The sequence below is a fragment of the Manacus candei genome, unplaced genomic scaffold (assembly GCF_025592945.1).
Source record: "Manacus candei isolate 608988 ecotype Guabito, Panama unplaced genomic scaffold, ASM2559294v1 h1tg000049l, whole genome shotgun sequence".
NCBI lineage: Eukaryota > Metazoa > Chordata > Aves > Passeriformes > Pipridae > Manacus > Manacus candei.
Genome location: NW_026138097.1, coordinates 4,115,428 through 4,129,497, shown reverse-complemented (window position 1 = coordinate 4,129,497; position 14,070 = coordinate 4,115,428). Strand labels below are relative to the sequence as shown.

The window sequence follows — 14,070 nt, the reverse complement described above, 5'->3', positions numbered from 1 at the left end:
TCCCAGGAGAGTAGTGAGCTATTTTCTTTGCTAACTTTTTTAGTTGCTAGATATTGGGTCACTAATTGGGATATATATATTTTATTTTAGTTTTGTTCTCTTTCCCTTCCCCCTTCCCTTTCCCTTGTGAAATTGTATATTTTAATTGTATGTAAGTGTAAATATATATTTATATATATCACTTTGGTTGTCTCTCTCTCGTTTTGGGTTTTCTTAGTTTTTTTTCTCCCTGTCCTAGTTAGGACAGCTGAGATCAGTTCATCATGGTGGGTGTAACCCAAAACTGTATTCTATAGCCTTCCATGTCATTTCCCAGAAACTAGACTATTGTTGTCAATAGACTATTCGCACCTTCTGCCCATAGAGCCTGACTCCTCAGGCTATAAACTAGGTGTTAAGAGGCCTGTGAGATAGGAGGATGTTTCTGTCCTCACACCCTTTGTGAACTCCCCGCCCTGAGGAGAGTACCAAGCATTCCTGCCTGAACTGGAGGATATATAATCTTGGAGTTTTGGAACATTTTTCAACCCACTCGTGGGATCCAGAGGACGGCTGCATCTCATCGCTCTCAACCAGACTTAGACCACCACTGGACTGCGATCACCAGTTCTGGCCAGACTGCAGCAGCTCTCCCACCAGCAGGTTCTTCCCCTCTCCCTTTACTTTGGACTCAAACAGGGCCCAAGGAACACCACTTTGTTCAGGCCCCAGGGTACTGGGTTACACATTTGGGTTTTTGTGGGTTGAGACCAATTGTTTGTTTGTATTATTGTACTTACTGTATTATTTTAATAAATTGTTATTCTGACTTATAATCTCTCCTTTGAGTTGGGTTCATTCCCCCTGCTGGTTAACTTTTAAACCAGCACATTTTGGCGCCCAAACGTCGGGCAGAGAGAGAGAAGTCAGAATCACAATTTCATTTGAAGCATTTGTCTATTTGAATATAGAAACTCCCTGATCACCATGTTGTTTGATGCACTCACATGGATGTTGTATTTGAGCCTGTTCATATTTCCACAGATGGCGTATTATTTCCCTGTTTTGATGCTCTCTTTAAGACCAGGGAGAGGGATCCAAATTGCTTTATTAGTATATTATGTTTATGTCATTCTAACATCAGAAGCAATGAGTTTCATTGTAAATGTGTATTCAGTCCTGTTTGCCTGTCCTGGTTTGGGTTGCTACCTCTGGGGCCTCATTAAAAATCGTACCCAGCTTTTTGGGGGAACAGGGGTGGATGGTTTCCAGCCTCCCACCTCCTTCTTCCCCTTCAGACCTGCTAAAACAGTTTTTGAAAATATTGAGTTCCCTTTTGATGTTAAGGACAGCATAATGTTATTGTTAGTGTTGCTCTGTCTGCTCTGTACTGTGTACACCATGTTTAGGGTCAGAAAAGTGCCTTTTAGGGAGGTTGGTTGGACACCTGCCCTGGGAGCAGATAATGCTGAGTGGCACGGGAAGTGGGAGGACATCAGCCAGTATTTGGAAAAGTTTTCTCCTCCAATGATCTGGAAATTCACCCCTGAACAACTGCAGGATCCTGTTAGCATGATAAGACTGGTGAAGGAAAAATGCTCTGGCAGCTCCAGAGATGGCCAGCTCACAGCAACCTGCTGGGCCCTGGCCACTGCCTACCGGGCACTGCTTGACATGATACAGCACTGTCAGGGCGAGGAGAGAAGGACCAAATCCGCAGACACCACGTCCACCCAAACCACAGCTGAGTCAGAGGGAGAAAGAAATGAACCAACCAGCACCGTGTCCACACAAACCATCGAGGAGCCAGAAGAACAAGCAAAACCAATAGCAGTCACCCCTGTCCAGAAAAGGAAATCAAAGACTAAATCAGTTCGCATAGCAAATGATGACGAAGAGGCGGGACCTTCACATCCACCGGAGGAGACAGAGCCAGAAATAATCACTCGGTCCCTATCCCTGGGTGAGCTACGTGAGCTCCGGAGAGAGTTCACACGACAGGCAAATGAGTCCATTCTGACCTGGCTGCTCCGAATCTGGGATGCCGCAGCTAACGATACGATCCTAGATGGGAGTGAAGCCAGACAGCTGGGATCCCTGTCTCGAGATGTAGTCATTGATCAGGGGATTGGAAGGAGGCAGGAAACTCTCAGCCTCTGGCGGCGACTGTTGTCCAGTGTGAGGGAGAGATACCTTTGCAAGGAGGACCTCCACGTACAGCAAGGACAGTGGAACACGATGGAACAAGGTATCCGGTGCTTAAGGGAGTTAGCTGTACTGGAGATAATCTTTTCAGAGGATGAAAGATTCCCTAAGAGTCCAGATGGCGTACAGTGCACCTCCCAAATGTGGTTAAAGTTTGCACGACTCGGGCCAGAAATGTATTCCCGCTACTTAGCAACGCTGCAATGGAGGGAGGGAGAGGACAAGGTGGGAGCATTGGTTAGCAAACTCAGGATTTATGAAGACACTGTCACCGCCCCATTACGAGCCCACGTCTCATCTGTGGAAACCAAACTGGCTGAACACGTCCGAAGCCTAGAAGAGAAAATTGAAGAGGGACACCAGAAGCTAAGAGAAGAAATTAAGGAAGGGATTTTCCATATCTCGCCAGGACGAACAAGAGTCTCTGCTATCAGGAGCCAGCGTTCCCCAGCTAAGGAGAGAAGGTACACTCCACGTAGCGATCTATGGTTTTACCTCCGTGAGCATGGAGAAGATATGAGGAAGTGGGATGGGAAACCCACCTCTTCCTTAGCAGCCCGGGTACGTGAACTGAAAAGAGGAACAAATACCATAAAGAACTCTTCAAGGGTAAACGTTGCTCCAGTCTCTCGTGGGCAAGACTCCAGACGGTACAGGAATGATGATACGTCTGATCCTCTTGAAGGGACCTCCAGGTCATACCCACAAGAAGAGCACAATGAGTACCATGACCAGGACTAGGGGTGCCCTGCCTCTAGCCAGGTAGAGGAGAGGGACAATCGAGTCTATTGGACTGTGTGGATTCGGTGGCCTGGCACATCAGAGCCACAAAGATATAAGGCTTTAGTGGACACTGGCGCACAATGTACATTAATGCCATCAAGATACGTAGGGGCAGAATCCATCTCTATTTCTGGGGTGACAGGGGGATCCCAACAGCTGACTGTACTGGAAGCTGAAGTGAGCCTGACTGGGAAGGAATGGCACAGACATCCCATCGTGACTGGTCCAGAGGCCCCGTGTATCCTTGGCATAGATTACCTGAGGAGTGGGTATTTCAAAGACCCAAAAGGACTTCGTTGGGCTTTTGGCATAGCTGCTGTGGAGACGGAGGAAATCAGACAGTTGAACACCTTGCCTGGTCTCTCAGAGGACCCCTCTGCTGTGGGACTGCTGAAGGTTGAAGAACAATTGGTACCGATAGCCACAGCAACAGTGCACCGTCGGCAATACCGCACCGACCGAGACTCTGTGACCCCTATACAAAAGATGATCCGTGAACTGGAGACCCAGGGGGTGGTCAGCAAGACTCGCTCACCCTTTAATAGCCCTATATGGCCAGTGCGTAAGTCCAGCGGAGAGTGGAGGCTGACGGTGGATTACCGTGGACTCAATGAAGTCACACCACCCCTGAGTGCTGCTGTGCCGGACATGTTGGAGCTCCAGTACGAGCTGGAGTCCAAGGAAGCCAAGTGGTATGCCACCATTGACATAGCCAATGCCTTTTTCTCCATTCCTTTGGCAGCGGAGTGCAGGCCACAATTTGCTTTCACTTGGAGAGGTGTGCAGTACACCTGGAATCGACTGCCTCAGGGGTGGAAACACAGTCCCAGCATTTGCCACGGACTGATCCAGACTGCACTGGAAAAGGGTGAGGCTCCAGAGCACCTACAGTACATTGATGACATCATTGTATGGGGGAACACAGCGGGTGAAGTCTTCGAGAAAGGAGAGAAGATAATCCAGATTCTCCTAAGAGCCGGTTTTGCCATTAAACGGAGTAAGGTCAAGGGACCTGCTCAGGAAATTCAGTTCCTAGGAGTGAAGTGGCAAGATGGACGCCGTCTAATTCCAATGGAGGTGATTAACAAAATAGCAGCCATGTCCCCACCAACCAGCAAGAAGGAAACACAGGCTTTCCTAGGCGCTGTGGGCTTTTGGAGGATGCATATCCCCGAGTATAGTCAGATTGTAAGCCCTCTCTACCTTGTGACACGGAAGAAAAATGATTTCCAGTGGGGCCCCGAACAACAACAAGCCTTTGAACAAATTAAACAGGAGATTGCCCATGCAGTAGCCCTTGGGCCAGTAAGGACAGGACAGGACGTGAAGAACGTGCTCTACACCGCAGCCGGGGAGAATGGCCCTTCTTGGAGCCTCTGGCAGAAAGTGCCTGGGGAGACCCGAGGACGACCGCTGGGATTCTGGAGTCGGGGATACAAAGGATCTGAAGCCAGCTATACACCAACTGAGAAAGAGATCCTGGCTGCCTACGAAGGAGTTCGAGCTGCCTCAGAAGTAATCGGCACCGAAGCGCAGCTCCTCCTGGCACCCCGACTACCAGTGCTGGGTTGGATGTTCAAGGGAAGAGTTCCTTCCACACATCATGCCACCGATGCCACATGGAGTAAGTGGATGGCTCTGATCACGCAGCGAACCCGGATAGGGAATCCTAATCGCCCTGGGATTCTGGAAATTATCACCAATTGGCCCGAAGGTGAGAGTTTCGGACTATCCTCTGAAGAAGAGGAGGAGAAGGTGACACGTGCTGAGGAGGCCCCACCATATGACAAGCTACCAGCAGATGAAAGGCGATATGTGCTCTTCACGGATGGCTCCTGCCGCATTGTAGGGACAAACCGAAAATGGAAGGCAGCTGTATGGAGTCCCACACGGCGAGTTGCAGAAGCGACCGAAGGACAAGGTGGGTCAAGTCAGTTTGCAGAGCTTAAAGCCGTTCAGTTGGCTTTGGATATAGCTGAACGAGAGAAGTGGCCAAGACTCTATCTCTACACTGACTCATGGATGGTGGCCAATGCTCTGTGGGGATGGCTGGAGCGATGGAAAAAGGCCAACTGGCAGCGCCAAGGGAAACCCATCTGGGCGGCGGAGATGTGGCGGGACATCGCTGGCCGGGTAGAGAAGCTGAGTGTGAAGGTCCGTCACGTAGACGCTCATGTAGGCAAGAAACGGGCTAATGAGGAGCATCATAACAACGAGCAGGCGGACCGAGCTGCCAGGATTAAAGTCTCTCAGGTAGATCTGGATTGGCAGCACAAAGGAGAATTATTTCTGGCTCGATGGGCCCATGACGCCTCCGGTCACCAGGGGAGAGATGCAACATACAGATGGGCTCGTGACCGAGGGGTGGACTTAACCAAGGACATTGTCTCACAGGTCATCCATGACTGTGAGACATGTGCTGCCATCAAGCAGGCCAAGCGGGTGAAGCCTCTATGGTATGGTGGACGGTGGTCAAAGTACAGGTATGGGGAAGCCTGGCAAGTTGACTACATCACACTCCCCAAAACCCGCCAGGGTAAGCACTACGTACTGACCATGGTAGAAGGAAGCACTGGATGGTTGGAGACATACCCCGTGCCTCATGCCACTGCCCGGAATACCATCCTGGGCCTTGAAAAACAAGTCCTGTGGCGACACGGCACCCCGGAGAGAATTGAGTCTGATAATGGGACCCATTTCAAGAATGGCCTCGTAGACACCTGGGCCAAAGAGCACGGCATTGAGTGGGTGTATCATATCCCCTACCATGCACCAGCTGCTGGAAAAGTTGAGCGGTGCAACGGACTGCTGAAAACCACTCTGAAGGCACTGTGTGGGGAGACTCTCAAACACTGGGAGCTGCATTTAGCAAAGGCCACCTGGTTGGTCAACACCAGAGGTTCCATCAATCGAGCTGGCCCTGCCCAATCAGAACTTTTGCATACTGTAGATGGAGATAAAGTCCCCGTGGTACATATGAGAGGAATGTTAGGGAAGACTGTTTGGATTAGTCCCACCTCAAGCAAAGGCAAACCCATCCGAGGGATTGTTTTTGCTCAGGGACCTGGTTCCACGTGGTGGGTAATGCAAAAAGATGGGGAGACACGTTGTGTACCACAAGGGGACCTAATTTTGAGTGAGAATGGTCTGTAATGTTTCATTGTATATATATAGATAGATAGATAGATAGATAGATGTATATAGTTTTAAAGGGATATAGTTTTTAAAGGGGGTTAATTTGGGCATGACATGGATGGCATAGAATAAGGGGTGGATAATGTCCTAGTTAGGACAGCTGAGATCAGTTCATCATGGTGGGTGTAACCCAAAACTGTATTCTATAGCCTTCCATGTCATTTCCCAGAAACTAGACTATTGTTGTCAATAGACTATTCGCACCTTCTGCCCATAGAGCCTGACTCCTCAGGCTATAAACTAGGTGTTAAGAGGCCTGTGAGATAGGAGGATGTTTCTGTCCTCACACCCTTTGTGAACTCCCCGCCCTGAGGAGAGTACCAAGCATTCCTGCCTGAACTGGAGGATATATAATCTTGGAGTTTTGGAACATTTTTCAACCCACTCGTGGGATCCAGAGGACGGTTGCATCTCATCGCTCTCAACCAGACTTAGACCACCACTGGACTGCGATCACCAGTTCTGGCCAGACTGCAGCAGCTCTCCCACCAGCAGGTTCTTCCCCTCTCCCTTTACTTTGGACTCAAACAGGGCCCAAGGAACACCACTTTGTTCAGGCCCCAGGGTACTGGGTTACACATTTGGGTTTTTGTGGGTTGAGACCAATTGTTTGTTTGTATTATTGTACTTACTGTATTATTTTAATAAATTGTTATTCTGACTTATAATCTCTCCTTTGAGTTGGGTTCATTCCCCCTGTTGGTTAACTTTTAAACCAGCACACTCCCTCTTCTCCCTGAGGTTTGGGGGGGGGGGGTGACTTCTGGTGGTAAGGTTTGGAGACTTGGCAGGGAGCCAGCTTCAAACAATATCAGTTATGCAACTATTTGCTGTGTGGAAGAAATGTGATATGAACATCTGTTAGACAATAGAATATTTCCCCATATCTGATTTTATTTGGAGTGAGTTTTCTCAGCCCTCTTCAACCATGGCTTTGCTTTTTCTTCTCCTAAGAAAGTTGGTCACTAAACCCAGTGTTGTGGTTTAGGAATGGTACTCCCCAATTTAGTGTTCCCACTGAGACTCTTCAAACCATGCTGCTGCTTGCTCACTCCCCCCAACTTCTCCCTCCTGCTGCAGGCTGGAGAGGAGAATTGGAGGCACAAAAGTTAAAGATCACCAGTTAAGATAAGAACAATTTACTGGAAACAGCAGTGAGATAAGAAAATGAACAGTAACAGCAACAATATTAGTAACAATTACTAATAAAAAGTGTACAAAAGAGAGAGTACAGAAATGCTCACCGCAGATCTTAACCCTATGACAGCCATGCCACCCTGATTATTCACTCCTGCTCAGAACCGGTGCCACCTGACCACTCCCTCTGGCTCAGAACTGGCACCACACTTACTCAGCTGGAAGGAACTGCTTCTTCTTCGTTGAGACTCCCTTTCCCCTGCCCTCAGTAATGATATGAGGTGATATAGAATAATCTTTGAGTCCCAGCCACACCCCCTCCTGGCTACTGCAGAAATTAACCCTGTCCTGGCTGGAACCAACACATTATCTACCCCTTATTTATTCTATGCCATCTATGTCATGTCCAGATCCTACACCTTCCAAATATATGCATCTCTATATATACATGCACACATATCTATATATACAAGCAAAAGTATCATTTCCATAGTCAATGGCCAGGATGTCTGTTGGGTTCATTTAGTCCATGACTGTGGGTTCTATCTGTCCTAGATGTCTTCCAGGGCAGGAGAGCTGGTGTGCTGTTAGGTGGTTGCCAGCTGCATCAGGAGTTCACAACTGGTGTATCTGGAGTACTCCATAGTCACTGTCCATGGTTAAGACCACCCCTCAATCACAAGACCATCTGTAAGTTGCATCTTTTCCCTGATGACGTGAGGCATCATGGGCCCACTGAGCCAGAAATGTTGCCAGTCCAGATGCACCTGAGATATTTTAATCTTGGCGGCCCAATGCACCTGTCTGATGTTGTGATGTTCTTCAGTAGCCCAGCTCTTGGGTATGTTTATTTGGTATGTTTATTTGTACTTTTACAGTCAACTCCTCTACCCAGGCAGTGATGTCTTGCCACAGTTCAGCAGCCCAGATGGAGGTTACCTGTGCACTGCCAGTTGGTCTTTTTCCATTGGTCTAGCCACCCCCACAGAGCATTTGCTGACCACCTACCCCAATGTAGGGGTAGAGCACTGGCCATTTCTCTCATTCAGTGATATCTGAAGCCATCTGGATGGCTTTCAGGTCTCCAACCTGACTTGATCCACCTTGTCCCTCAATAGTTTCTGCAACTCATACAGCAGCTTTCCATTTTCAGTGGATCCATACAATACAGCAGGAACTGTCAATAAAGAGAGTGTATCACTTCTCATTTTCAGGTAGCTGATTATATGGTGGGGCCTCTTCAGAACGTGTCACCTCAGTCTTCTCCAGGCTGAATACACCAAGTGACCTCAGCCACTCCTCAGTGCCTACGGAAAGCTTGTGCTTCCTTCTTGCTGGTTCGTGGGAACACTGCTGCTGTTTTGTTAACCACAGCAATTGGCATCTGACGATGTCCATCTTGCCATTTTACTCCTAAAAATTGAATTTCCTGGGCAGGTCCCTTGACCTTACTTTGCTTTTTGGCAAAACCTTCAGGAGGATCTGGATTAACTTCTCCCTTTTCTCAAAAATGTCCTCTGCTCTGTTGCCCACATGATGATGTCATCAATGTATTGTAAGTGTTCTGGAACCTCACCCTTTTCCAGTGCAGTCTGGATCAGTCCATGGCAAACAGTGAGGCTGTGTTTTCAGCCTTGAGGCAGTCAGTTCCAGGTGTACTGCACACCCCTCCAAGTAAAGGAAACTATGGCCTGCAGTCTGCTGCTACAGGAATGGAGAAAAACACATTAGCAGTGTTTATAGTGGTACCACTTGGCTGCCTTGGACTCCAGTTTATACTGAAGTTCCAGCATGTCTGGTACAGAACCACGCGGTGGTGTGACTTCATTCAGGCCATGACAGTCCACTGTCAGTCTCCACTGGACTTATGCACTGGTCATATAGGGCTATGAAAGGGTGAGCAAGTCTTGCTGACCACTCCCTTGCTCTCCAGTTCACAAATCATCTCATGGATGGGAGATGCAGGGTCCTGGTTGATGTGATACTTCGACAGTGCACTGTTGTGGTAGCGACCAGTACCTGTTGTTCTTTGACCCTCTGCAGTCCCACAGAAGGTCTTCTTAGAGACCAGGTAAGGTATTCAGCTGTCTGATTTCCTCTGTCCCCACAGCAGTTATCCCAAAAGCCTTTTTGGGTCCTTGAAATACACTCTCCTGAGGTAATCTATGCCAAGGATGCACAGGACCTCTGGACCAGTCACAACGGGGTGTTTTTGCCTTTTGTTCCCAGGCTTCCTTCAGCTTTCACTACAGTCAGCTGTTGGGATCCCTCTGCCACCCCAGAAATAGAGATAGATTCTGCCCCTACATACCTGGATGGCATCAGGGTACATTGTGCACCGGTGTTAGCTAAAGCCTTATATATACTCTTGTGGGTCTGATGTGCCAGGCCATCAGATCCACGCAGTCCCTTTCCTCCACCTGGTTGGAGGCAGGGCCCCTTTAGTCCTGGTCAGAGTACTCATTTCACATTTCTTGTAAATATGAACTGGAGGTCCCTTGAAGAGGATCGGAAGTAACATCAGCCCTTCTATTCTGTCTGAGGACTTGCCCACTGGAAACTGGACCAGCGTTTATCCTTGAAGAATTTCCTGTGGTGGTGGTTGTTCATACATACCCGTGCTGCTAGGGCAGAGGTGGGTTTTCCATCCCACTTCCTCATGTCTCCTCTGTGGTTATGCGGGTAAAATCACAGATTACCTCATGGTGCGTAGCCTCACTCTTGAGCCAGGGCGTGCTTGCTCCCAATAGCAGAGACTCTGTACTGGTGAGGCATGGGGCATTTCCTCTCAGACTTGCTTAAATATTTCAAATCTTTCTGCAGTCTTGGACAGTCTTTCCACAGGCGAGGCACAGGTCAGTAGGGAGGAAAAAAGATGAGCTTAATATTGCTGGAGTCGGGCAGCCGCCAGAAGCACTCTTTGTTCTCTGTCTTTCCATGACATCAATGCCAATGAGCTGGCAGCCGATGAGGGCATGCTGTCTATAAACTTCCACCACAGGGAAGTCTGGACCTCATCTGGATCTACAGGGGACTGCTCATTATTTGAATCCCTATAGATTACCTCAAGCACAGCTAATTCTCTCAGGTACTGGATACTTGCTTCATGGCATTCCACCTGCTTGCATGCACTACTAGATCATCCTTGAGAGAATACCTTTCTCTCACGCTTGACAGGAGTCGCCTCCAGAGGCTGAGAGTTTCTGTCTTCTTATCAATCCCCTTGTCAATGTCCACATCCCGGGACAGAGATCCCGGTTGCTTGGCTTCACTATCATCTGGTTTTATATCATGAGCCACAATATCCCAGCATCAGAGCAGCCAGGTCATCGGGGTCTCCCCCAATTGGTGGCTAAAATCTTTCCGTGTATCTCACGACTCACCCAGAATCAAGGATTGGTGATTATCTCTGGCCCTGCCTCTTCCTCCTGTTGTGAAGGCCCTGCTTCCTCTTCATCCGTCACTAAGCGAACTGATTTTTTCTTGGATTTTGTCTTTTATATAGGCAGAACTGCTACTGGAACATGTTGTTCCTCTGGCTCAGCTGCAGTTTTAGTGGCCACAGTGCCTGTTGGTCTGCTTTCCTCCTCTTCTCCCTGAGAATGCTGTCTAGTATCGAGCACTGTTAGATAAATAGTAGTCAGGGCCCAGCACAGTGCATAACTGCGCGCCTCGCTGCAATTGCCAAAGCATTTTTCTTTCAAATATTCTGTCACTTTATCAGGGTCCTGTAGTTGTTCTTGGGTGAACTTCCATACCATTGGAGCAGAATAATCCTTCCAAAGCTGGGCCATTTTCTCCCATCTTCCATGCCACTCATGGCTATCCACCCTTGGGGCAGATCTCTGAATAATCTCCCTAGAAATCTTTCTGGACTCTGAATATGATGTAGACTGCACTGAGGAGACCTGGTAAACTTAGCAACAAGGACATGCTTTCCTTAACATCGAAATGGAATTCAGAGTTCTCAAAAGTTGTTGTAATGGGCCTGAAGGAGGAAAAGGGGGTGAAAAGCTGGGGAAAAGCATCCTCCCCTGTTCTCCCCACAAACTGGGTATGACTATTAATGAACTCCCAAAGGTTGCATCTGAGATAAGAGTAGGAGAGCAGCACTGAATACACATCCCAAATGACCTCATTGCCCATGATGTTATCGTCATAAACTGATAGCACATAGTATAGCAACAAAGCAATCGTGATCTCTCTCCCTACTCTGAAAAATATCATCACCAGAAGCACAGATGAGGATATATATAGGGCTAGGTATCACACCCACATGAACAGACAAAGCAACACTGTGACTAGTGTTTCTGTACCTAATACAATAAATTCTTGGATCAAATTTGTTTCTAACCCACTCTGGGTAGATCTGTTGTTATCTCAACTCTCTGTGCCCAACGCTGGATGTCAAATAAAGACAGTTGCAGTTTAGGAATGGTACTCCCTGGTTTGGTGTTCCCACTGAGACTCTCCAAACCATGCTGCTGCTTGCTCACTCACTTGCCCCCTCTCCCCTGTGGCAGGCTGGAGAGGAGAATTGGAGGCACAAAAGGTGAAGATCCTGGGTTGAGAAAAGAACAATTTACTGGAAATGGCAATGAGATAGGGACAGCAACAGTAACAGCAACAAATATTAATAACAAAAAAATACACAAAAGAAAGAGTGATTCACATGCAAAAATGCTCACTGTGGAGCTCAACCTGATCACAGTCACTCCTCCCCATCCACTCCCTCCAGCTTGGAACGAGTTCCACCGGACCCCTCCTTACTGCTCAGAACCAGCACCACCCAACCCCTCCCTCTGGCTCAGAACCAGCACTCTGCTTACTTGACTGGAAGGAACCCTTTCTCCTTGATAGAGACTCCCCGCTGCCCTCGCAATGATGTGAGGTGGTATAGAATAACGTCTGGGTTCTAGCCACACCTCCTCCTGGCTACTGCAAAAACTAACTCTGTACTGACCAGAGCCAAGACACCCAGGGTATGTTTAAGCTTCTGGGACTGGGACTGTTTAAGCTGCTGAATTTAAAACAAAAACAAAAGCTGGGAATGAAAACTAGAAGTTCGTGATTAAATGTCTTGTTTTCCCTTGCAGATACTGTACGAGAAACAACAGCAGCTCAGCAAGCACTTTTGGTGGCTAAAAACATTGACTTATTTCCAACAAATCAAGAACGTTTTACTGAAGGAAACATAGATGTATGGTGGATTGTTCATGATGGTGGTATGCTGATGTTACTGCCTTTTCTCCTTCGACAGCACAAGGCAAGGACAGCAGAAAATGGCTGGGATTTCATTTTCTAGCAATGAATGGTTCTAAGCATTTCCAATTAAATACTCCTTCACTTTGTTAGAATTATGCGTGGATAGCAATCACAGTGTTACAGATTGTTATAATGTATCTTTTTATAGGTTTGGAGAAAATGTAAAATGCGTATCTTCACTGTCGCTCAAATGGATGATAACAGCATTCAAATGAAGAAGGATCTTCAGATGTTCTTATATCATCTTAGACTGAATGCTCAAGTGGAAGTTGTTGAAATGGTATGTTACTACATATTTTTAAGGTGCAACTGGGTCTAAGCTTGGTAAACCATTTAGCTTTTTTCAGATGAAGAGGTGTTAACCCAAATATAGAAATGGAAAGATTACAGTCCCACCAAGAACAAGAAGTTAAGCATCTTACCATGTCACAATGATAGTGTATGTGGTGGTGAGTTTAATGGGTTTGTCAAGGAGAGTTTGAGCTGTTTTGGTTTTTGTTAATGCTTACTTTATTTATGAGACCTAGTCCATAGAGATAGTTCATTCTGGAGGGAAAAAGCTTGAATGTTTAGAAGTGGAAGGCTGAATGTGCTTAATCTAATAAACTGTGGCATCTGTCATGAGAGAGGATAAGATATGTCCATGTCTCCAACTGCTGTATGACTATCTCTCTGGAATAAGGAGTCCCTAGGCTCCAATGGGAGTGTGTCAGTTTTTGGCGTTGCCAGCCTCAGCCAGGACTGAACAACAAGACCGTGTAGCTACAGATTCACAAGTCAGTCAGTGACAAAATAATTTTGTAACTTTTTTCCTCTTTTAAATATGGGTCATAAACTGTTAAAGAGAAAGGACTAAAGCTGTAGTCTGTCTAGACCCACTTTTTTTGGCAACTAAGGACTTCATTTCCAGAACTCAAAGGTGACCAGCATAATGTCCAAAATAAGATGCATGATAACACCAGAATTCTTACTCATTCTGAAGTGGGATAAAGATGAGTCAACTGGTTCAAAACTTCTACCACCACTAGTTCCTAGAATGACCAAAACCTATCAAAAAGATTTATCATGCTAATCAACCATAAAGCAAATTTTAAGAATTGTTTAAGTTACTTATGAAAAAAATTACTAATGAAAAATTTAGTTAGTATTTTAAACTAGGAAGTAAGATAAATCATCCTTTAATTTATTTTATTGTTCTTTGCTTAGAGTACTAAATATAAAAACTTTAAATGCTGTGGCATGTGCAGTTGAAAGAATGCAAACAGAATGTCGTAAAAAGGCTCAGCCTTGGTTGGATTTTGAGCAAATACAGTATAGGAAGTACTTAGTATTTATTCTTTTCTTATCTGGGTAATATTTAATCCTGAGGATCTCCCAAAGGGTAAGAGGCATGTTACAAGTCAGTGACAACACAGGTGACTGCTAGAGATTTTTACAGTGTATTTTAGTTTTGAGCCAGTGTGAGAATATATACCACAATTTCTTCCTAATTGCTTCTGTTTGTGA

At 46.7% G+C, this 14,070-nt stretch overlaps 1 protein-coding gene and 1 pseudogene across 8 annotated transcripts in view; one reads left to right on the top strand and one right to left on the bottom strand.

Moving 5' to 3' along the window:
* LOC127476175 (uncharacterized) overlaps positions 1 to 14,070 on the bottom strand; it is a 320,718-nt gene that overhangs the window by 97,089 nt on the left and 209,559 nt on the right. The gene's annotated exons all lie outside the window — the stretch shown is intronic.
* LOC127476180 (solute carrier family 12 member 7-like) overlaps positions 1 to 14,070 on the top strand; it is a 35,229-nt pseudogene that overhangs the window by 10,573 nt on the left and 10,586 nt on the right.